At 41.7% G+C, this 25,084-nt stretch overlaps 1 protein-coding gene across 2 annotated transcripts in view; it reads left to right on the top strand.

Moving 5' to 3' along the window:
* LOC110347572 (beta-microseminoprotein-like) overlaps positions 1-25,084 on the top strand; it is a 70,046-nt gene that overhangs the window by 1,585 nt on the left and 43,377 nt on the right. The window lies entirely within an intron of this gene.

Below are 25,084 nucleotides of genomic sequence, written 5' to 3'. Positions count from 1 at the left end.
ATCTGCAGTCCTTTCATCTTGCTCAAGTAAAACTCAGCACCCACACAGCCATCACTTCTCTTCCCCTGTTCCCCAGCCTTTGGCTACCACCATTCTTCTTTCTGCATCTATGAGGGTCACAGCTCTATGGCCTCATATACCTCCATCCATTAAGTATTTGACTCTTGAGACAACTTTACTGAACCTAGCACGGTGTCCTCGAGGTTTATCCTTGCTGTAGTATGTTAGAATATGCTTCCTCCTCAGGATCCATAACAATGTACTGTATGAATAGAGCACATAATGCTTATCCTTCACCTGTGGATGGGCATTTGGTTTGGTTCTGCCCTAGTTTTATTTCTCTTTAGCTATTAATTATATTTATTCAGAAATACCCATATGCATATAGGTTTTTGAGGACAGGAAACTGTTTCCAATAGTAAGATGCTTTTCTAGAATTTGGTCTGATGGTTACCATTACTTTGACCTTAAAGGATTTCCAGAATAGGAGCTCTGTGAACAAAGGTAGAGAGAAAATGTGGGAGGGATCAGTGATGATCTGTAGCATTCCATATCCTATAACCCTGTGTTCCTTTACTGCTCACACTGAACTCAAAGCAGTCATGGGGTTTGCAGATGTTTTGGCTGGGATTTTAGGGATCTTAAAGGTGTAGTTCTTGGGGGGATAAGAACAGATACCTGCAGCCATGTTTATATCAGGAACCCTACCCCCTCACCCCACCATACACCTGATGTCTTCCTGTCAGTCAGGCCTGGCTTATAAAGTTTTCCAAGAACAAAAATAGTGTTTGTTTTCTTATGTTTTTGAAGTGCTGGGTAGGAATCCAGGACTCAGGCATGCTAGGGTGGTACTCTACCACCAAGCTTCATGCCAGCCCAACAGGAGTATTTGCTGACAGAAGTGTTGGCGTGAAGTGGCATTTTCCAACCTCACCTCTGAATCTCATTGTAACCAAGATTCTCAGAGAGTCTTATATATCAATCCTAGTAAATACAGGAATGGGCAGGTGACTTGAAGAGAATGCCTGAGCACTATGACAGAGTGTCTGGATGGCTCAGCATGGTGGCTAAGCAGCCTCATGGTTGCTGCACAGAAGAACAGGAGGAGAGTCCTATGACCAGACTGGGAGAAGTGTCCATAGCAGCCTTTCAGGCATTGCAATGGCTGACTGCTACCTGTTACAATTCCACTTTGATTTCCTGGCCTTGCAATTGACCTTGTCTTTGTAGTAAGTGACACTGGACTCTCCAGTGTGGTTTTGTCTCAACCATGTCGAGGGCTGGTAAACCACTCTATTTTTATTTTGGGTATAGCACAACACTGCTTTGGTTCAGCTTCTCTGGGGTAATATTTGGACCCACAGGACCCTCTGCAGGATACTGCCCAGGTGCCCATTTGCTCCATGTCTGCAGGCCCAGGCTGAAGCTCCCTGGGAAGGGCGATGGCCTTGCTTTTGCTCTGCTCAGGCCCAGCTCCCAGACTGCAGTGAGGAAGACAAAGGCCCAAGGTCATCCAACTTCCAGTTCTGGGCATCTGATCACCTAATATTTCTGATGTTCTCTCAGTCTTTCTCAGCTGCTTTCCTTCCCATCCTAGGTCTGGGTGGAATTAAAGTTGCATCTAGTAATGGGCCCTGTATTCCAGAAACTTGGTCCTTTACACAGAATTTGCATTTTTGTTGCCTACCAGACACTCCTAAAAGGTTAGGTGCCCTTCAGTAATCACTACTTTATTTTAAATTATTTTCTACTGCAGGAAAATATACATTACATACAAATTTCAAATTAATCACTTTCAAGTTTACACTTCACTGTCACTGAGTAACATTCACATTATTGTTTAACAATCACCATTATTTCCAAAATTTTTATAGTAATTTGTTTTTAGTGGTACTTTGGATGAAACCCAGGTTTGCTCTATACTGGCCTTGAACTTTTTGATCCTTCTGCCTCACTGTCCCAAGTAGCTGGTGTTATAGGTGTATCCTGCAATTACTGGCTTTTTCCAAGAGTTTTTATTAACTTCAAACCAAAAATGTGTACTTTAAGATGTAATTTCCAGTCTTCCTTCCTGGTTCCCTGGATATCATCTGTTTCGCCTTCTGTGTTGTTGATATTTCTCTTAGCAGCTTCTGAAGGTTCAGCGCCACTACTGCATGTTAGGGTTTCTTTCCTTCACACTATACCAACAACCCAGGGTACTGTCAACCCATGCTTAATTTCTTCATTTGCATGTGGATGGACTTCGGGATGAATGCACTTTTGTCTATCATTAGTAACACTGCTGGGAATATACAAGCGTTTTTTTAGCTCTGGGGCTCAGAGTCTCTTGGGGCTCTACACTGGTTATAGAATTGCTGGGCCATATGTAATTATGGATTAATCTTGAGGAGTTCTTGTGGTGTTTTTCTTTGTGGCTGACTATTTCATATTCACACCTGAAAACAGCCATGTCCAAATTTTAAAAGATTTAAAACAATATTTTGGTATATGTGTGAAGAAAAACATATTCATTATATAACTATTGGAAAGTACACCCCCCAAAACAATCCCCTAGCTTATTTGTCTAAAAGTAATAATCATGAATATTTTATCATAACTTCTTTTTCTTTTATATATCCTTTTGTGTAGTGGGTATCAAACTTCATTGTCATTTTGTGATCTGATTTGTCAAATTGATATCCCAGCATTGTCACTATTCCATCCAAAAACTTCAGGATGTTTTTCAGTGCAACATAACCAATTCTTAGTCTTATTTAAACCAGGATCTTAGAGGGCAAGAAATGATTCTTAAAGGGCAAGGAATGATTCACAGAATGACACCCACAGGGGTCTGTTGTTCTTTGTCCCCTTGGTCTGGTCACCATGAGAACACATCTGCCCTCCTCTTTAGTGGATTATCAAGGGCTACAAGTGCCAATACCCAGGGGGGAGTCAGTGAGCAATGAGGAACCACATTTCTTAGTATGGCCGCGAAGAGTATCACAACATCCTTTTTTTGTTAAATTTGAAGCCCAGCCTCATTGATGAAAGGAAACATTGTCCCAAGCTGCTTCTATCCACTTGGGGTAGTTTAAACCCAGGGACATGGAATGGGCTTCAAAAAGTTATGAGCATTAAGCTGTCTACAACACTGAGTGTGCAGTGGATTTTCCAAGAAGGTGACCCCAGTTTGATCATCTTCTGCCTAAGATCCATGACCCCGGGCTGGGATGGATCCTTGCTTTTGTTGCTGGAGTTAGCACCTCTAGTGACAGGAAGCCATACAGAGTGGAGAAAGTCCTTTCAGCCACAGCAGTACAAGCCACTTCTTGAATAAGGAGAGGTAGAAGGGCTGGGCTGGAAAAGGCTTCCTGGCCAAGTGTGTGGCAGACCTGCCCTGGGCCTATCAGAAAGCCTCCTGCCTTCTGTGCATGCAGGGAGGAGTGTGGGACCCATGGGAGAGCTGATCTGTGTGACTCTATTGTGCAGACAGGTCCAGGTCTCTGGGGATCCACCCTTGGGCTGCCACCCAAGGTGTGCCATAGATTAGTGAGGGTCAGTCCAGCCAGCAGAAGTGTGAGCTGTGCACACAGAGCTGGCTGGATGGCAAGTGGGATGGCTGGTTGTCCTTGTCTTTCTAACAGGCCTTAGTCTTCTCTCCATGACAGAGCTGTTAGACCCATGGGATATGACAAAATCAAGTGCTATTTATATTTCCATGAGTACAACTGCACCTACATTTTGGAAGACCACACAGACCTAGGAAAACTCTGTGAAGCCTATGGCTGGGTATTGTAACATCCTCCAGTGGGTCCAGTGTGCCCCCACTGGGCCCCCTCCTGTGGCCTCTAATAATCTATAATTGTGCAGCCCTCCTTAACATAAAATCATTCATGAGCAAACCCTTGGACACGTGTGTTCTTTGAATTTACTAATTACATTTGCAGTGACTGAATGGTGATTTCAAAGCACACAGATATTTGAAGGAGACAAAAATAAATACAAGAACATTGTAGCATGCTTCCTGCACTGCATTTGGTAATCATGTGTGGCTCCTAAGGGGACCATGGGCACCTCTGCCACTTGTCGTACACCAGCTTTCAGCTTCATATTTCCTGAGACCTTGTGGGTAAAGTAAAAATAATCTTCAAAGTGAAACCAGACCTCTTCTTAGTTTTCAGTGTTCATGTCCACACCTCTTTCTCTCCTTCAGTAAATGTCTTGGCTGCCCTGTGCCCAATTCCTCTGCATTTGCTTGAGGTCAGAGCAAGACAGGACAGGACAGGACAGGCTAAAGAAGTTCCCACAGGATGCCTGGTAGTCCCACCCACACAGGGAATCAAGGACAGGTTTCTCTGCCTGTGGGGATCTTGACCTGAGTCCAGGGCTCCTGGTTTCTCTTGCTGTGCACCAACCCCTATCACAGACTTCAAACAGTGACAACCCACATCTGCTTCATAGTGTTGGTGGTAGACAATACATACTCACTCTACCATGTGCCTGGGATCTAGCAGTGAATGGAGAAGTCAGGAACCTGCTATTCCAGGGCCTGAAGCAGCTGTGTACACCTGACAGACCTCAGATGAGCAGTCCCAAGACAACTGATACAGACCTCCATCCCCTAACCTGACCCTCTCTGTTCAAACTTGCTATTTGGACTCTTAGGAGCCTGGGCTGGCTCCTTACATTTTATAGTCAGTCTTGATAATAAGGACATCCTTTGTTTAATTTTGGTCCCAGAAAGTCTCATTTCAAATTTCTCATCTTAGTTGAAGAGGAATCAGGACACAAAATAGCCCTGGCTCCCTCTGCTTGAAAGGATGATTGTGTCTGGTTTCCCCTGGAGTTTTTGTGGCTTCTGGGACATTCAGTTCTGGTCCTCTTTCTCCTCACATCCCTTCCTGTTACAAGCTCTTAACTATCCTCATGGTGTCGACATCTGAATTTAGGTTTCTTGTGCTTTATGCTGACATTGCTTTCATACTGGGAATTTCACTCCTGGCTTGGATCCATGAAACCCTATCATGGTCCTGTCCTTTGCATGGAATTATGGGGAGGTGTTGGCCTATTTGGGCTCTCTGTCAAAATTGAGAGGAAATATTTTCTGTTTTAGCATCTGATCACCAGCAAATCTATAAAAGCACCTCCAGGTGATAGTGGCACCCTGGGAAGTGTATGATGGAGAGACAGCATAGATGAACAAGGCAGGTGTGGAAATCTATGGCCTGCTGTGGCACACACAAGCACAAATGTCAGCTCTGGGTGGTATAGGATACCTATTGGGCTCTCAGTTATTTGCTCAATCTTTCAAACAAGTGGCAACAAAATTTACTCAAGTTTCATCATTCAAACCACTCTCTACATGTGCAGTTCAGTGGTACTAAGTACATCCACAGGTCTGTGCAGCTGTCACCTCCATCTATCTGTAGATTTTCCATTGCCCTACACTGGAACCATAGACACATTGGAAAATCCCAAAACCACTCTCTCCAGGCCCTGGACACCACCATTCTGTTTCTATATCTAAGAATTTTACTCCTCTACTAATGGGCTCCAAGATGCCAGTGGTTGGGTTCTGTAGCACAGTGGGACAACTATGGTTGACAACAACTAATTAAGGATTTAAAAATACCAATGAGAGAGTGTATTCTATGGTCTCAACACAAAAAATGACATTAGAGGTAATGCATACCCCAATTACCCTGGTCTGATCAGCACACACTGTATACATCTATTGAAAAGTCACATTGCACCCTATAAAAATTCACAATTTCTATATGTTACCAAAAGATAAACATGTATTGGAAAAAACAATTTGATTTCCTCCTTTTTTTTTAGTACTGGGGATCAAACTCGGGACCTTGCGCTTGGGGGCCAGGCAGCGGAACCACTAAGCTAAATCCCCAGTCCAGGAAAAAACAATTTGACTGATTAGTGTACAGCATATAAGTGGAATCATATGCTATAAGGTCTGCTTTATCTTTTTTTTTTGGTATTAAATTCTCTTATTGGTACATTGTAGATATACAACACAATTACATTTCTCATTGGGAATTGTACCTTTATATAATGCATCTTGGTTCTTATTTTTTCCCCATTCCTAGCCCTCCCTTCACCCCCTCCACCCTTCCCTATTTACAAAGACTTTATTTCCATTTTTTCCATTTCTCATCATTTTTTCCTTTCCCTTCTATCCTTTCCCCTGTGCCTCCCACTACCCCTACCCCTTTGGACCTTTCCTTCCAATTTTACATTGTCAATTATTCATTCTAATAATTGGCACATTTTAGGTATACAATGTAATGACATTCATCATTGGAAATTTGCACCTTTATATAGTCTCTCTTGGTTCTTATTTTTCACCCTTGCCCAGCCCTCCCTTCAACCCCTCCAGTCCTCCCTATTTACAAAGATTTTGTTCCTATTTTTCCATTTTCTCATATTAATCCCATTCCCTTCTATCCTTTCCCTAGCCCTCCCACTTCCTTCCCCTTTGCCCCTTTTCTTCCTATTTCACATTGCCTGTTATACATTTAGTCCTTATTTACACTTTCAGTTTCTCACACCAGAGAAACTATTCGGTATTTACACATGTGTGTCCTATTTATTTCACTTAAGAGTATTGTCTCAATGTGCATCCATTTAGCTATAAATGTCTCTAATTTCTCATTTTTTATGGCTGAGTAGTACTCCATTTTATAAAAAAACCACATTTTCTTTATCCAGTCTCCAGCTGATGGGCATTTGGGCTGTTTCCAAGTTTTAACTATCACAAACTGTGCTGCTATGAACATGAGCGCACATATATCACTGTGGTATGATTCTTTTTATTCTTTGGGGAAGATCCCCAGCACTGGAATAGCGGGATCAAATGGGATTTCCAGTCCTAGTTCTTTGAGGTATCTCCATACTGATTTCCACAGTGCTTGCACCAGTCTACACTCCCACCAGTAATGGAGAAGGGTTCCTCTTTCCCCACAGCCCCACCAGCATTTGTTATTGGTTGCTTTCATGATAGCAGCCATTCTTTCTGGAGTGAAGTGGAATATCAGCATTGTTTTCATTTGCATCTCTCAAATGACCAGTGATGTTGAATATTTTTTCGTGTATTGCTATTTCTACTTCTTTGTGTGAGAAATGTCTGTTCATTTCAGATGCCCATTTTTGGATTGGGTCTTTAAATTTGGGAGGTCTGATCTTTTTAAGTTCTTTATAGATTCGAGATAGTAGACCTTTGTCTGAGGAACAGCAGGTGAAGATTTTTTCCCACATTGTGGATTGTCTCTTCACACTGCTGGTGGTTTGTCTTGCTGTGCAGAAGCTTTTTAATAAGAAGAGATCCCATTTGTTGATTGTTTGTGCTAGTTCACGGGCAACTGAGGTTTTGTTCATAAAATCTTTTCCCACACCGATGTCTTCAAGGGTTCTACCTAATCTCTGTTCCAACTGGTTCAGAGTTTCTATTTTAATATTTGGATCTTTAATCCATTTTGATTTTAGTTTAGTGCATGGTGAGAGATATAGGTCTAGTTTTAATCTTTGGCAAGTTGAAGCCCAATTTTTCCAGCACCATTTATTAAAGAGGTTATCTTTCCTCCAGTGAGGGTGTTTGGCTCCTTTGTTGAAGATGAGATGGCGGAGTGTGTCTGGCATTGTTTCTGCATCTTCTAATCTGTTCTACTGGTCCTCAAGCCTGTTTCTTTGCCAGTACCATGCTGTTTTCATCACAGTAGCTTTGTAGTATAGTTGCAGGTTGGGGATTGTGATACCCCTTGCCATGTCTCTGTTACCTAGAATTGCTTTTGCTATTCTGGGTCTCTTTTTGCTCTGAATGAATTTTTGGATTGTTTTCTCGAGGTCTATGAAGTATGCTGCTGGGATCTCAATTGGAATTGCATTAAATCTATAGAGCAGTTTTGGAAGTATGGCCATTTTCACTATATTACTCCTTCCTACCCAGGAGCAGGGGATGTCTGTCCATTTTCTGATATCATCTTCAATCTCTCTTTTCAGAGTGCCATAGTTTTCAGAGAAGAGGTCTTGATTTCTTTCGTTAGGATGATTCCTAGGTATTTCAGTTTTTTGGATGCTATTGTGAAAGGAATTATTTTCCCTATGTCTCTCTCAGTGAGTCTGTCATTCGTGTAGAGGAAAGCTATTGATTTTTTTGTGTTGAGCTTGTAACCAGCTACTTGACTGAATTTGGTTATTAGGTCTAGAAGACTTTTGGTGGAGTTCTTGGGGTCTTCTATATAGAGTGTCATGTCATCTGCAAATAATGACAATTTGACTTCTTCATTTCCTATCTTTATTCCTTTTATTTCTTTCTCTTGTCTAATTGCCGTGGCTGTTTCCAGAACTATATTGAACAAAAGTGGTGATAGTGGACATCCTTGTCTTGTTCCTGATTTTAATGTGAAGAATTTCAGTTTCTGACCATTTAGTATGATACTGGCTGTTGGTTTTTCATAGATGGCTTCTATCAGTTTGAGGTAGAGACTATCTATTCCAATTTTTTGTAGGGTTTTTATTATAAATGCATGTTGATTTTGTCAAATGCTTTTTCTGAGTCTATGGAGAGAATCATATGGTTTTTGTCCTTGGATCTATTGATATAGTGTATTACATTGATTGATTTGTGCATGTTGAACCATCCCTGCATCCCTGGGATGAATCCTACTTGATCAGGGTGTATGATCTTCTTGATGATCTTCTGCATTCTGTTTGCCATTATCTTGTTAAGGATTTTTACATCTATGTTCATTAGTGAAATTGGCCTATAGTTCTCTTTTTCAGTTGAATCTTTCTCTGCTTTGGGGATCAAGGTGATGCTTGCTTCCAGGAATGAATTTGGGAGTATTGCTTCCCTTTCAATTTCATTGAAGAGTTTAAGCAGTAGCGGCAGCAGTTCCTCTCTAAATGTCTTGTAGAATTCAGCAGTGAAGTCATCAGGGCCTGGGCTTTTCTTAGTTGATAAGTTTTTAATTACATTTTCAATTTCATTGGTTGATATTGGGTTGTTTAGAATTTTTAGGTCTTCTTCGTTCAACTTCAGTAATTCATATGTATCTAGGAATCTGTCCATTTCTTCTGTGTTTTCCATCTTATTGGCATATAGGTTCTGGAAGTAAGTATCGATGATCCTCTGGATTTCTGCTGGGTCTGTTGTAATTTCACCCTTTTCATTCTTAATTGCATGGATTTGGGCCATTTCTTTCCTTTTTCTGACAAGGTTGGCTAAGGGTTTGTCATTTTTTTTCAATCCTTTCGAAGAACTAACTCTTGGCTTCATTGATTTTTTGTATCATTCTCTTAGTCTCCATTGAATTGATTTCTCCTCTGATCTTTATAATTTCTTCCCTTGTTTGAGCTCTGGGGTTGTCCTGCTCTTCTTTTTCTAGAAGCTTGAGGTGCAGCATCAGGTTGTTTAATTGGGCTCATTCTATTTTCTTGATTTGCTTATTCACTGCTATGAATTTCCCTTGTAAGACTGCTTTCATTGTGTCCCATAGATTCTGATATGTTGTATTGTCATTGTCATTTAATTGAAGGAACTGTCTGATTTCTTCTTTAATTTCTTCTGTGACCCATGGGTTTTTCAGAAGTGTTGTTCAATTTTCATGTGTTTATGAAATTCTTCGAGTTTCTTTTGCTATGGATCTCCAATTTCATCCCACTATGGTCATATAACATACAGGGGATAACTTCAATTCCTTTGCACTTACTTAAACATGTTCTATGTGTGAGTACGTGGTCTATTTTGGAGAATGACCCATGTGCAGCTGAAAAGAATGTGTATTCTGATTTTGTGGGGTGGAAGAGTCTGTAAACATCTGTTAAGTTCATTTGTTCAAGAGTTTAATTGAGTTCTAGTATTTCATTACTTATTTTTAGTCTAGTTGATCTATCTATTTGTGACAGTGGGGTGTTGAGGTACCCCACTACAATTGTATTAGTGCATAGATGACTTTTCATGTCCGTTAGTATTTGTTTTATATAGTTGGGTGCACTAGTGTTTGGTGCATAGATATTTATGATTGTCATCTCTTCCTCTTGGATTGTTCCCTTTACAAGGATGTAGTGTCCTTCTTTGTCTCTCTTAATCAGTGTTGGTTTGAAATCTACTTGATTTGCCAAGAGGATAGCTACTCCTGCTTTTTTTCGATTTCCTGTTGCATGGAGTATTGTTTCCCACCCTTTAACTTTCAGTCTATGAGTTTCCTTTTGAATTAAATGTGTTTCTTGTATGCAGCATATTGTTGGATTTTGCTTCTTGACCCATTCTGCCAGTCTGTTTCTTTTCATTGGTGAATTGAGACCATTAGCATTTTTGGTTATAACTGAAACATATTGACTTATCATTGCCATGACTTTTTCTTTTTGTTAGGTTCTCCCCCTTCATATTTAATTTCTTGTCACACCTGATGGGTTCATTCTATTCTGCTTCCTGGGGTTGTGATCCTCAATGTCTGTTCCTAGGATATTGTATAAATTTCTTTGGAGTGCTGGTTTGGTATTCACGAATTTCCTAATGTGCTCTTTGTCATGAAAGTATCTTTTTTCTCCATTAATTTTGAAAGATAGTCTTGCAGGGTACGTCAATCTGAGTTGGAGGCTGTTTTCTTTTAGGGCTTGGAATATGTCACTCCAAGCTCTTCTTGCCTTGATGGTTTGTGTTGAAAAGTCTGTTGTGATTCTGATGGGTTTTCCTTTGTATGTGATTTGTTTCTTTTCTCTGACAGCTTGTAGAACTTTGTTCTTCTGTTGTGTTTCTGGAATCTTAACAGTTATATGCCTATGTGTAGATTTTTTTTTTGATCAAGGCTATTTGGAGTCCTATATGCCTCCCTTATCTGTATGTCAAGTTCTTTTCCCCTCCTTGGGAAGTTTTCTGCCATTACTTCTGTGAACAGTTTTTTTATGTCATCTGCACAGTCTCCTGTTTCTTCATTGACTCCAGTCAGTCTTATGGTATTCTTCTTTGCAGTGTCTAGCAGCTGCTGGATTGATTTCTCATGTTACCTTATAATTTTGAAGCAATTTTTCTTTTCCTGGTCATTAATTGCAATCTTATCTTCTATATCTGAAATTCTGTCCTCACATTGGCTCATTCTGCTGTGTAGACTTTCAGTGGAGTTTTTCATCTCCTGGAAATCTATTTGCATCTGTTTTATGGATTCCATTTGTTTCCTATGTTGGGATTCCATCATGTTCCTTAGCTCCTCTCTAGATTTATTTATCATGTCTTTTACTAGGGGCACAATTTCTCCTGTTATCTGAGAAATTATTTCTGATTTCATTTTTTCCAGATCTCTTTTTGTTGCCAGTTCAGTTGGTCCAGGTGGTTGAGTATCAGAGTTTTCCATCTCTATTCCCTTTGGGGTTGCTGTAAGTGATCTGGAAGTCTGGTTTTGAGCCTTATGTATGTGTTTTCTCATTTTGACTGGGGGGGGTGGGGGTGTGCTCTTGCACCCACAAGGATCACCTCCTCTGAGTTGGGAGAGGTGGGACGGGCTGGGAGCAGCAGTAAGGATAGTGGCCCAGAAGCCCCTTCCTCTGGGCCGGGAGCGGCGGTACAGAAGGCAGCCCAAAAGCCCTTTCCTCTGGGCTGGGAGCAGCAGGAGGGATGGTGGCCAGGAAGCCCCTTCATCTGGACCAGGAGCAGTTGGATGGTGGCTCAGAAGCCCCCACCTCTGGGCCTGGAGCAGCGGGAGGGATGGTGGCCTGGAAGCCCCTTTCTCTGGGCTGGGAGCAGCAGGGGGGATGGTGGCCAGGAAGGTCCTTCCACTGGACCAGGATCAGTTGGACGGTGGCTCAGAAGCCCCTACCTCTGGGCTGGGAGTTCTGGGACCCAGTACTGTGGTCTTGTGGTCCAGAGTCCTCTGCATCTTTGTAGTGTGGAACCAGGTGGCTGTACAGAGGAGCAGGGGGAGTGTCCAGTGGATTGCTGCCGGGGTGCCGGCTGATTCGGCGTGTTCCGCGTGACTCACAATCTTGGTAGGGTGTCACATTTAACATTATTTATGACAATCCAAACAGAAGTGATTGCTCTCTATTTTCTTCTTCAATTTCATTTTCTTTTTCTAGAGTTCTGTCATTTTCATTATAGTAGTCTTTATCTTTTTGCTTAGATTGATTCCAACATAGTTTTACTTAAGCTTTTGTACATGGACTTTTTTCCTGATTTTTTTTTTCTCAGTGGCTTCAATACTGGTGCAGAGGAGCATGATTGAATTTTATATATTGATTTTGTATTCTCCTGAATTTATCAGATCTAAAGACTTCTAATGGAGGATTTTTGGGGGGTCATCTATTGAAAAAAATCACACCATCTACAAATAAAAAATTAACTCCATCTTTTCCTATTCATATCCCTCTCACTTCTTTCCTTTGCTTGATTTCTCTGGCTAAACATCTGAACTGTGATTTGAAAAGAAATGATAAAAGTGAGCAACCTTGTCTCAGTCCAGATTTTAGAAGGAATTCTTTCAGCTTTTCTTCACTTAATATAATAGCTAGGGTTTGTTGTACAGTACATGACCTTTATCATTTTGAAATAAGGTTTTCCTATACCTGTTTTCAATAGAGATTTATTATAAAGCACCATTGGTTGAAGCATAAGGTTGTGACTGTGAAGACAAGACTGCAGTAGAGACCCCAGGAAATTAGAGATGCTAGGAATGTGGAATATGTGTAGAGAAAAATGCAGGCAGTCAGTGGAATCAGCATAAGAGTGAAAACATGTGGGCTGTTGCAGCCAATGCTGTAGGGGGTAGGACTGCCCAAGCCCTTTAGAGCTCATAATTCACCAGAACTTGCCCTGGGTAGTAGAGCTACAGGGTTTTCACTTTTGCTTTGGTTTGGTTTCTTTTTATTTTCTTTTCCTCCTTTTTGAATGAGAATGTTTATCCTGTGCCATTTAAGCTGAAAATATTTGATTTCTTCTTGATTTTTTCCAGAGCATCACAGCTAAGAACTTGCCTTGTGTCTCAGAAGAAACTTTGACTTAGAATTTTCCTCATTACTACAATTGTTAAGGATTTGGTGAATCTTAAAGATGGACTAAGTGCATTTTGCATAATGAAGTTAACATGAGCCTTTTGAGAACCAGGGTTAGAATGTTACGGTTTAGACCTAAAATGCCACAAATATTTCATTTGAGAGGTGAGACTTTTGGAAGGTGACTGGATCATGGATGTGCTATCACTCATGATTAAAACATCAGTTTTAATTCATCTACAGTCAGCACCTGACTGCTGTTTGGAGGTGGACCCTGGTTGGAGAGGATGGTCAGTGTGTGCATGACATGCAAGAGTGTATTCTTGTCCCCAGCTCCTCACATTTTTCTGCTTCCTAGCCATCATGGGCTGAGGAACTTTCCTTGACCATGGCCTTTCCCTTTACATTACTGCCATGGAGTGAACTGACTATGGATTGAATCCTCTGAAAGCCATCATTCAAAATAACCCTCTCAATGTTTGTATCACAGGTGATGGGTATTTTGTCCCAGCGATGGGAAAGTGAAAAATAGAGATAAGAATACAATATCTAAACTATTTATGCTGTGGTCTCAATATAAATGGCTCATAAGCTTGGGGTGCAGTCCTCTACAGTTGCTTTTGTGAGGGATTATATCATGAATGGTTGTTGGACTTTTTCAAAGTATTTTTCTACATCTCTTGAGATGATCATATTTATCCTTAATCTTATTTGTGTTATATTACATTTATTAATGTATGTTGACCATTCTTGCATCCCTGAGATGAAGCTGAATTACTTATAATGCATGATCTTTTCACCAATTTGTTACATTCTGTTTACAAGTATTTTGAGAAATTTTGCAACTATGTTCATCTAGGTTACTGTCCTATACAGTGGTACTTCAGTTCATGAATGTTTTTGTTTGCAAACAATTTGGTTTGCAAAGAGAAGCACTTGGGAAAATTTTGTTTTTGTTTGCACACTGTTTTAGGTGACAAACACAACCATGGGCATCTTTCTCAAAGAAACACAAAATCCTAGAACAACTTAAGTACATGAATCGAGGTACTACTGTAATTTTTGTTGTTGGTGAATCCTTGTCCAGATTTTACATCAAAGAAATGCTGTCTTTAAGGAATCAGTGACAGTGTTTGTCTCCTTTCAAATCCATGAGTTTGAGAAGAATGGTATTACTTCTTTGAACTTATGGAAGAATTCATGAGTGAATCAATCCTGGTTTGAGCTTTCCTTAGATTGTAGTGTTTTTATTACTGTCTCATTTTCATTGCCTGTTATGATATATTCAATGTTTCAGTATCTTCTAGAATAAGTTTTTTTAAGTCACACCTGTCTAGGAATTTATCCATTGCTTCTAGATTCCTTCAATGTATTAGAAGTTGAAAAACATAGTTGTTTATAATCATCTGGATTTAGTGGTGTCTGTTGTAGTTTTGCCATTTTTATTTCTAATTCCACTGACATGAGTGTTTTCTTTCCTTCTTTTTGTTAAGTTTGGTTAAAGGATAAATATTATTTATCCCGTTAACATTAGGACCTGTATGTTGTGGAGCCACAAAGCTCCTTTTACCTCCTGCTAAGGCACCCAGCCCCATGTACTCAGTGGCATTCTTCCCTCTTGCTGCCCAGCCATCACAACTTTCTCTGTTCCTACCACTCCAGTCTCCTGCAGGGGCCATTGCTCAGCCACCTTCTGGACACTGAGGAGCCACTTTCTGGACCCTGGGGTTTGGCTAGTCTCTACACCCATCTAGCTTCCAGCAAGACTTGGGCTTCCACAGCCTCTCTACGTCCCTCCTTGTCTTGGCTGGTTCGGTTTGGGTCTTTTCCTTCCTCTGGCCTCAGGCTCCCACAGCCTGCTCCTCTTAGGCCCTCTGTGCCCAGGACTGGCCTCCTCTGCCCCACCCACCTCTCTGGACTCTCTGCTTGCTCAGGTTCTCAAGGTCCTGACTGTCGTGACTGGGCTACACAGACTTCCACTCCGCCGGGAACTGGCTGCCCCTGAACTGGCTCAAGCTCCCTACCAAAACCTATGTTTTCCTGGTCCAGTTTTGGCTCCTTCTGCTCCAACTCAGCTGTCCTTGCCAGGACTCAGGTCCCTTTGCACAAAATTGGCCTTTTCCAACCCACCAGGGCTCACCCATGGGAACAGGCTGAGCTCTAGGCCCAGCTCTGGTCCTCCTGGGTTTCTCTAAACATCCTAGGGTCCTTCCTCCTCGGGCACCTCAGTTCCTTCTTGGGTAGCTCCCCCAGCCTTCTGGTCCTCCTGCCTCTCCAGGGGTTACTCAGGCCTTTTTGAAGGCCCTCCTCCCTCAGGGCTCTGCTTCCTGGAACCAGAACTTCCTAGGGTCCCTCCATCCCTGTTCAGTCATCTCTGCCCAGCCTTCTAGCTTCTTGTTCTTGCAGGGAACCAGAACTCCTATGCCCCAGGCTCAGCTCCCTCTGTCCCTGCTTGGCTCCCTCCACCCCTGCTTGGCTCCCTTCCCCTCTCCTTGGCTCCCTCCGCCTGAGCTCAGTCTTTGATTCTTAGGTACTCTCCGTCAGCCTCCGTTCCCTTCACCTCTCCTCAGGTACACCTTGAACCTTCTCGGGTCTCTCCATACCATCTCGGATCCCTCTTCCATCCTTGGGGTGTCTCACATATGAGGCTCAGGCCTCCCGGGCCCTCTTCGTGTCCCCCTGGGCCTCTTCAAGACCCTCCTGCCTGCTAGGGTCTTGAGAACCTCTGGTGGGGGCTGCCCCTCAAGCCTTTCCACGCCTAGATCTGGGGTCCCTGAAGTCCCTCCTTGGTAGACTTTGTACTTATCCAACTCTCAACCCTGGCCTGAGGAAGTGACTTTGCTCTACCTTCTACCTAGTTCATAACCTTTTTGCACAGCAGGTGATGAATTTTTTTTTTTTTGGTATCGGGGATCGAACTTGGGTCCTTGCGCTTGCGCAGCAGGCAACAAAACCACTGAGCTAAATCGCCGGCCCTTCATAACCTTTTTGAACTCAAAATAAACACTTGTTGTCTGAGAAATGGGAAAAAAGGGCCAGGGATTTACTTAGCTCAATGGTCGCCCCCTGCCTGTCTCCAAAGCAGAATGACCTTAGTTCAATCCCCCAGTACCAAAAACAAACAAACATACAAACAAAAAAGCAAGAAATGGGAAAAAAAATCTGGTTGTTTACTAAATGTGTTATTGTTTATGGATGATTGGAAATCATCTATGCTGTGGATAGCTGTCTCTCTTTCGTGTCCGTATCTGTTCTCAGCCTTTGCCCGAAACTCTTGATACAGGCTTTTCCTTTGCAAGGGATGTCTTTGGCTGTGAATAAATTAGTAGTGGGTGGTGAGTTGAAGGACCACATTTTCCTCAATGTCTCTTTAGTCTTTGCCTCAGGGTGTCTCTTTTTTTTATAGAAAGCCGATTTTTAAAATCAAGTTTTGGCTTATTCAAAAGACCTTCCTTCTTGTGACTTTTTCTTGAAAATATTTAGCCCTTGATTTTTTGTAGCATTTCTCATGGTATTAATTTGTACACTTAAAGTTATGACTGGTCTCCTCAACCAGAACAACTGTCCTTTTGAATAATGCACTTGGTCCTTATTAAAGTCCAGCATATCACCTGCCCTCATATGACGAAGAAAAATGCCAAGCCATCTGTCACTTGGGCACTCATATGTAGGTAGCAGAGTGGGAGGTAGGAGTGTTGCCTCTTGGCTGAGGTTGACCCTTGTGTTTGGATAAGAAGTGGTCACTGGCCAACCATCATTTGTTGTGAGAGAATCTGAGAATGTGCCAGTGAACTCTTCTCCTTATTTCAGTTGAGAGGGTTGATTACCTAGGCTTCTACCCATTCATATTTTATGAGAATGGAGAAACAGTTATTCTGGGGATCTGTGTATCACTCTCATTGGAAAATTCAGTTCCTCACCTAGGGCCAGGCTGGTCTTTGCCTCTCTTGGGGTGTCTTTGCTGGGGTTCCACATACCCAGTGCAGGCTGGTTGAAGGACACAAGCTTGTATTGTTTGGAAATGTGGCACTTGAAGGGGGTTTTTTTGGAGGGGTTTGTAAGGCACTTGGGCTTGCTTTCTGGTTTCCATTCTCACTCAATTTTCAGAGATATAGGACATTCTAACATGCTGCAGTGTAGCAAGGATAAACCTTAACATCATGCTAAATTGAGTAAACAAGCCTTAATTGTTCAAGTACGGTCCTTCATGGATGCAAGTGTATGAGGATCCCAGGGCACTGATAATTGTAGAGGCAGAAAGAACAATGATGGTGGCCAAGGACTAAGGGATGAGGGAGAGGAGTGATGACTGGATGGGTGCTGTGTTCTAGTTGTGCAAGATGAAAGGATAGTAGGAATGATAGTTGGGGATGTTGCACAACACTATGAATGTACTAAATGTACTTGATCAGTACAAGATACAGTAGTGAAAACTGAACAGCTTCCACATCTGGAGTGAACAGTCATATAGACTGTGGAGTCTGGCTGATGATCCTGTATGGATACAGGCTCTGGTGTGTAGTATATGGTATCTTTGATAAAGGGGTTGATAGTCTGGGATTCTGTGCATATAGGTAAAGAGGACTGAAGATGAATCTGCATCTCTGCTAAATTTTGCTGTGAACCTAAAGCTCTGCAAAATAAAGTCTACTAGCAAATCCAGGAGCATGGGATTTTGAATGAGAAAGGACCTGCTCTTTAGAGATAGCCAGATCTTCCCTTGGCCACCACTGGATTGATACTCATAGAGTGTAGCATTTCAATTCACTCTCAGTGCAAGAACATTTCTCACAGTAATCATCTTCCCAATCTGAGCTCTTGAATTTGACTTACCAGAGATACCTGTGTGCTAAAAATCTACACAGCACCATCAATGGAGTCCCCAAGTCATGAAAAAGTCTGTGAGGACATTGAGGCCAGGCCCTTCCATGAGATGATAGAGAATTTTGAAACCATATATTACAGTGCATCTCTACTTACCCTCAGCTAAAATTCAGTACTTGGAGTTTTGTAAAACTGATAACATTCTCCAAAGCAAACTCAAACCTGTATTTTATTTCAAAATAGACATTTCCAGAATAACTTCCTCTTTAATCTCATTTTAAGCTCATTTTCTCCTAATGGAGTGTCTCTAAAACTTTCCTTGCTCTGTATGTTTTAGTTTGTTTCTTTTTGCTTTGGTTATCAATTCTTTGTTTTTTAATTTTTTTTTTTGGTACTGGGGATCAAACTCGGATCCTTGCACTTGCAGGGCAGGTGGTGGAATCACTGAACTAAATCCCTGGCCCTGGTTCTCAATTCCTCATGTGCCTGTGAAGTGATCATCTTCAGCACTCAAAAAAAGTATTATGAATCGATTCAAGTCAGTGGAAAATTTCATTTTCAGCATATGAAATGCCCTATGTTCAATCAACAGGAACATCACAAGCAAACATATAAAAACACTGTAGAACAAACATAAAAAAATCTATACTAACCTCCCCTCCCCACAGAATATGAAAATCACCATCCCTGGGTGTGAGCCCATGATGCCATCATTTTAGAACACTCAGCAAGTAAAGCCAGCATTCAACCATGGTTGAGAACTGCTGCTGAGCCCCATAGGCCCAAATATGCTTGCAGAAACACTACCCTCAGCATCATCTAGTATACCCTCCTCATGCGAATCTCACACCTGCCTTCAAGTTTCCTGAAACAGCATCTGCAGGTTAGCCAGGCTCCCAGAACTTGGCATGAATATCAAAGTCTGAATACTTCATTGGACTAACCATTAGTTCTTAATCTTGAATGTATGTGGAAGACATTTAAGGAGTTCCAGAATGTGCAGCTCTGACAACAATGGGTTTTAGATAAAACCTGAGTATTGGTGAGTATCAAAAGCTCTAGGCAATTCTCAGCCAGACAGAGTTAAGGACTGTCTTATATGCAGGCCAAGAAGAAGACCCTCACTTGACTCCATTTTTGTATGCGCCCTCGTCCACCTTTCTGAATAGACTCAAAGATTTTTCACCTGCCAGCACATTCTAACTACAGGGCTGTAGTCACATAATCAATATTAAAAATAAAGATATACCACCAATGGCTTTGTCTGGATCATTGTGCATTTGTAAGATGTAGCAGTGATCACTGAATGAAGTCCCAAATTTGGCCAGGAACAGGACAGCCCAAGAGAGCTTTCTGTAATACAAGGACTGTGAGGGTGGAGAGTGAGTGGCTATGCCTGAGGCTCACACACAAGGCTCCTTGATGGTCTCTGGCAAGTGGTGTTGAAGGTTGAACATCTTCCCTCTTCTTGTCCAGCTGTGACCCAGACCTACACAGTCACTGAATAAACACTGGAAGAACCAAATGTGTGTCAAGAATCCCACAGTGCAAAACCAGTGTGCTTTCTTATTAGAGATGACACCTGGGAAACACTTGAGGAAAAGGAGATTTGTTTAGCTGTTATACAGAATATTATATAAAAAGACAAAAACAAGAAAAAGAAGTTTTTGGAAGCAGTAAAACATGGACAATGACACAGAATGAAAAAATGTATAATTGGAGGCTGGCTGGAATATTTGATATTTGACCCAAAAGTGACATGTAATCAGTTTCCTCATTGTTGAGACACCATACTGATAGCCTGAAACTTAAAAACAGAGAAGTTTATTGTGGTTCAGTTTGTAAAGGTTTCAGTCCTTGCATTGTCAGCAGTGTGGTGGAAATGGGTTGATGCTGAGGAAATCTGCTGAGTCCAGGTGGCCTGGAAACAGAATGAGATCAAGGGATGAGCTAGATGGGAGATATTCCCTTCTGGGTCACACCCACAGAGATCTGCCTCTACTGACTAGATACCACCTCCTTACAGCAAGTCAGTAATAATGCCCAGAATCCAACTGAAACAGCTAATTCTGTGTTAAACTGAGTTCTTTGCCTCCCCAATTGAAGAATAAATTTGAGGAAAAAAGGAACAATTTTAGAGAATGTTTACTGGAAACAATAGGCACAAGAAAGTTCTTGGTAGATACAAAAGAGGGGAAAGAAGCTCTTTTTGCTTTGTCTCAGCCTAATACAGTTAGGCAGAGAACTGAGGCTTGTTTAAAAGTAAATGAGTTTAAAAAGAACCTGGTTATTGTGCTTTTCTAATGGTTTCTGTAGTCCTTTTGAAGTCCATGTCAGGAGCTTAGCAAGGAGCTTTCAATTACCTTAGTATATCTTCTTTCTGGGACAAAAGATCTTTACCTGATTTTTTATTTCAGCTTTTCCCCAAGGAATGGATGGAAGGATTGAGGGTTAGTACAGGTGAAGACAGGAGTGACTGAGAGAGAGCAGTATATGGTAAATTAAAACTTAAGAAGAAGAGTGTATATACTGGGGAAAATAATCAAGATAATAGTATTGTTGTGGGAGCTTGAGGTGAAGAAACTAGATAGGGATGTGAAAAGAGAGAGAACCCAGATATCAACTAAATTTAAGCAAATAGAAGAAAAAATAAAACAAAAAACCAAATAAACACAAAAAACCAAACCCAGAAGGTAAATGGGAGCTCAGTTTTAAGTATTCCAACAAGAGACTGTATATGTTATTCACTCATAGCCTCTTTGCCAGAAAGCCTGAATGTTCACACCCATTCCTTCTGCCTTGGTTGTGGCATGATTCTATCTATGCATCCACATCAATATCAACTCTGAGCTTTACACTGCAAAACTAACCCAGTCTCACAGACTTAATTCCACCAGCTTGCAGGTGTGCAGGCAGAGTCTGATGCTGACCCAGTTTTGGGGTTAGGAACTCTTCTTGTCCCCTTTCCCAGGCATAATGGTGGAGTTAGTCAGCTGATTCAGGGGCAAGTAAGGGACCACCACATCAAGGGTACACCTGTGCACATTTTCTGGCAGGCATCCTCGGGGGACTGCGATTATTTTGATGCACTGGCTGGGGATCCTGCAGGAGATGGCAGGGATCTGCAAGAAACTGCTTGGTTCCTCATTCTCAGAATTCTGCAGATTCCTCAGGGTGTGTGTGCCTGCCTGCTGTGGTTTGCAGACCCCGTTGCTCTGCCCAGGGTATGGATGTGGTTCCCCAGCCAGGATGAGCACAGGTGGGAATTGTGTAAGGGACTGCTATAGCCACAATTCATTCTTAACTGCTATACCAAAGAACCTGTGAGTCTGTGCACTCCCCTTTTTGTCTTAGCTGAGGTCTGGTTGTGGGTGATTATCCATGTTCTCTCCAGCTGGGCATATGCTCTGGTGATGGGGGCAACCTGGCATGCAAGGCAGAAACAGCTTGGGCTGTGGTCAGGGCTGATGCTGGTGACTCAGCAGTGTAGGGAACATGCAGGACTCATGCTAGGCAGTTCAGATGTGTTACCTGCAACTCAGCTGACTTGGGGACCCACAGAGCTGGTGCCAGCCACACTGGTGCACTTCCCTGTGACTTGCAGGAACTCTGCACAAGTGAGCTATTTAGGAGAGTCCTGGGGGCTGTGGATGTGCATGCTGGTGAACCCACCAGCACTCTGGGCGGGCAGGATCATGAACTCCACTGACTCAGCTAGGATGCCCTTTGCTTGTGCATCCTCCCTGGCCTGAGTCTCATGGGTGGGGAGTGCTCAGCTGCCTGCAGTACTTGCCGGAGCAGAGAACATAGGAAAGTAGCCTTAGTCAGTGTTTGGATAAGGGCTATGTGTTGGGGTGCTGGTGGACACAAACTCTGTCCCAGGAATCTGGTCTCTGCAGTGCTAGATTGGGCCTTCAGACTTTTTACCTCATTGTCAAAATGGCTGCTCCCTGGAGGAATGGGGAGTAGCACAGGTGGACCTGCCACAGTAGTTCTACTTCCCTTTTTCAATTGTCCATTTGTTTGAATTTATATATATATATATCTCCTTTAAAATAGTTTTCTGTTTCAGTGTGAGAACCCCTCCTGCCTTCTGAATACCTTCTCTTTTAGTGTACTCTTTTGGAGCTTCTCTGAAATGACTCTTCCTCTAGTCAGCCATGTTGCATCTCTCTCAGGAAAACTCTTGAAGACCTATCATAGGCCAGTCTTTCTGCACAACCCCAGTAGCATGAGAAATTACATCAGCAAATGACATAATATCAAATTAAGTAGTTTCTGCCCAGGAAAGAAAACAAACAACAGGGCAAAGAGACAACCTACAGAGTGGGATAAATTTTACCCAGCTATTCTTCAGAGGAAGCACTAATATCTACAACATACTGAATAAAGAACTCAAAAAAGTTAAACCATCAAAATAAAAGGGTCAACCAAAAAAATGGCAACTGAAATGAATAGACCTCAGAAGAAGAAATGCAAATGGCCAATATATGAAAATATTCAACATCTCTGGGAATTAAATAAATGCAAATTAAATCCACATGGAGATTCTGTCTTACTTCAGAAGTAATGGCTAACATCAAGAAATCAAATAATAACAAATGTTAGCATGGCTGGGGAGAAAAAGTAACTCTTCTACCTTATTTATGGGGATGTAAATTTGTACAGTGACTATGGAAATCAGTATGGAGACTCTGCAAAAACTGAAATGAGAACTTACATTTGACTGAACTATTCTCCTTCAAGGAACTTTCTAGTAGAATTAGTCATTACATTACAGTAATACATGCATACCCATGTTTATAAAAGCACAACTCATACTAGATAAATCTTAGCAGTGGCTTATATGTCCATCAACATATGAATAGACAAAGAAAATGTGGTATTTATACATAATGGAGTACTACTCTGCCATAAAGAAGAATAAACAAGTCATTTGTTAGGAAAATGGATGCATCTTGAGACCATAATGTTAAGAGAAATAAGTTAGACATATGAGCTTAAATATTGCCTGAAGTCTCTCATTTGAAAAATACAAATTTTCTCAAATAGAAAGTAGTTTAAATGATGAAACTTATGTAAGTAAATTTTGCTGCTACTCAATTAAATAACTGGGTAAGTGCTAGAACCCAAAGCTATCCTATACCACCCAAATCTGGCACATGTGCTTGTGTGTGCCACTGCAGAACACAGATTCTACATCTGCCTCCACTAGGCTGTACATTTCCCAGGATGGCATTATCACCTGGGAATGTTTTGTGGATTTATTGCTGACCGGATGCTAAAATGGGAAATAAGTCCTCTCTGTTTTGGTAGAGGACCCACAACACCAAGACTTTTGTTATCATTCTATATTAATGTCAGGACCATGGCAGAGTTTTATGAAAGAGATTTTATTAAAAAGTGTACTATTGGGCCGGGGATTTAGCTCAGTGGTTCCACCACTTGCCTTGCAAGCACAAGGACCCGAGTTTGATCCCTGGTACCAAAAAAAAAAAAAAAAAATGTACTCTCTTTGTTTCTATGCAGGGAAGTGCTGAGCAGCTTTGCTGGACTATGTGCTCGTGCTGTAATCTGCTTCACCAGCCAACAGTGTGTAACAGATCTAACCTGTGCACTTATAGTTTTTAAGTGATCTTTTTGATCCCACACTGTAATGGCAACATATCACCAAGTTCAAGTGTAAGATCCAGAAGTCTGGGACAGTCCCTGAGGAACCATCCATAAGTTGTGAGAGATTTGAAAGTGGTAGTAGAAAGGCAACATTTCCTAACAAGCAAACAGGTCCTGCTTACCATATTTGTTGTACAATACACTTGGGTTGAAAGGTAGCATGTGATCTTTGCCTCCTTTCTCTTCAGTGAAATTCACACCATTAGGTTTGCACAGCCTCATGTGACACACATTGCAAAGGTCCTGCATTACTCCTGGGTGGCCAGATGTGCTCTTCTGTGCTAGGTACACCACCTCCGAACACAGGGTTGAAGCTCCCATTGCTCTTCTCAGTCATCCTGACGTTTATCCCTGTCTTCTTTGCTACTTGATACACTTTCAGAGAAAGTTAAAAACTAAGGACATTTCCTTACCTGGGTTAATTTAGAGTTAAAAGGAGGAAAGACAAAAGTAGATAAATGCTTAATTTCGTGAACAGAGAAATGGCAGAGACTCTAGTGTAAATAAACTCTCAACAGATATTTATGGCATCCTATTCAAAAATGCAGTTTTAATGTGGACTAATAATAATAATAATATTAAGGTAGATAAAGTTGCAGTGTTTATTTTTTCCAAATTTACATCTTAGTAATGTGTTGCTGTTAAAACTATTTGCCATTGAATTTTTCCCCTCCTCCATGCCCCTTTTCTTCCATTTGCCTGAGACTTAGACCTGAATGCTTCCTGCAGAAATCATGAAGTGATTCAAGATCTGGGTTTCAGATAAAATTGGACACACACAGCCTATGACAGAGACAGCAGCTTTTGGAGCAAAACCCTTTGGAGTATTAGCTAATTTGGTTGTTAGCCTTAACTCAGGCATAGAGTAATGGCTCTTTCTGACCTAGCCTATATGAATATACTATAAAAGAGGAAGAAAATGTCAGAAAGTAGACCACAAGAGTCAATCCCTGATGCATGCTCCTGAGAGGGAGCTATATGCCTTGGTTTTCCCCCTCTGAGGTGGGTATCTGAGGAAAGGATGTGGACAAAGGAACCTTGGATAAATGGTAGGATCTGTGAGTGAGGGAAAGGAAGCCATGCTCACTTTAGGTCAGACCCAGGTCTGGGGAAATCAAGGAGGTATTTAATCATCTACACAGCACAGTGCATACTGACAATAGTAGTCTCCACTAGACACAGCATCAGTTCTGTCTTTTGGACTCACAGCAAGACATTTATAAAAGTCCCCCTATAATCAACTGGGGTCACTGGGCCAGTAAGGACCCTGCAGTGAGGATGAGTAGTTGGAACCTGACCTGCAGCCCCTCCACCTCTCTTCCATTATATCAGAGAGCAGGCAGTTCTCTCTTGAGCATGTTGTCATTTACTCACTGTGGGCCTCAATGCTGCCTTCTGTTGAGGTCCTACCAAACTCTTCTGGAAAGCCAGGTCTGGTTCAGAAAGGGAAAGGACTCCAAGCTCCCCAAGATCAGGGGAGTCATGTCCAGGTACAGTCATTTGTCCAAGATTATGATTTAAATGTGGTCACTTTCAACATTTTCAGGTGATGGAAATGTTCTATATTTTCTTGTAGAGGTGGTTACACAACTCTTCATGTTTGTCA

Source organism: Heterocephalus glaber, unplaced genomic scaffold, assembly GCF_053883595.1.
Source record: "Heterocephalus glaber isolate CG9 unplaced genomic scaffold, H.glaber_assembly_v1.0 deba00001312, whole genome shotgun sequence".
NCBI classification, from domain to species: domain Eukaryota; kingdom Metazoa; phylum Chordata; class Mammalia; order Rodentia; family Bathyergidae; genus Heterocephalus; species Heterocephalus glaber.
Note: the sequence above shows the minus strand (reverse complement) of the source record. Positions and strands in the feature narration are given on the sequence as shown.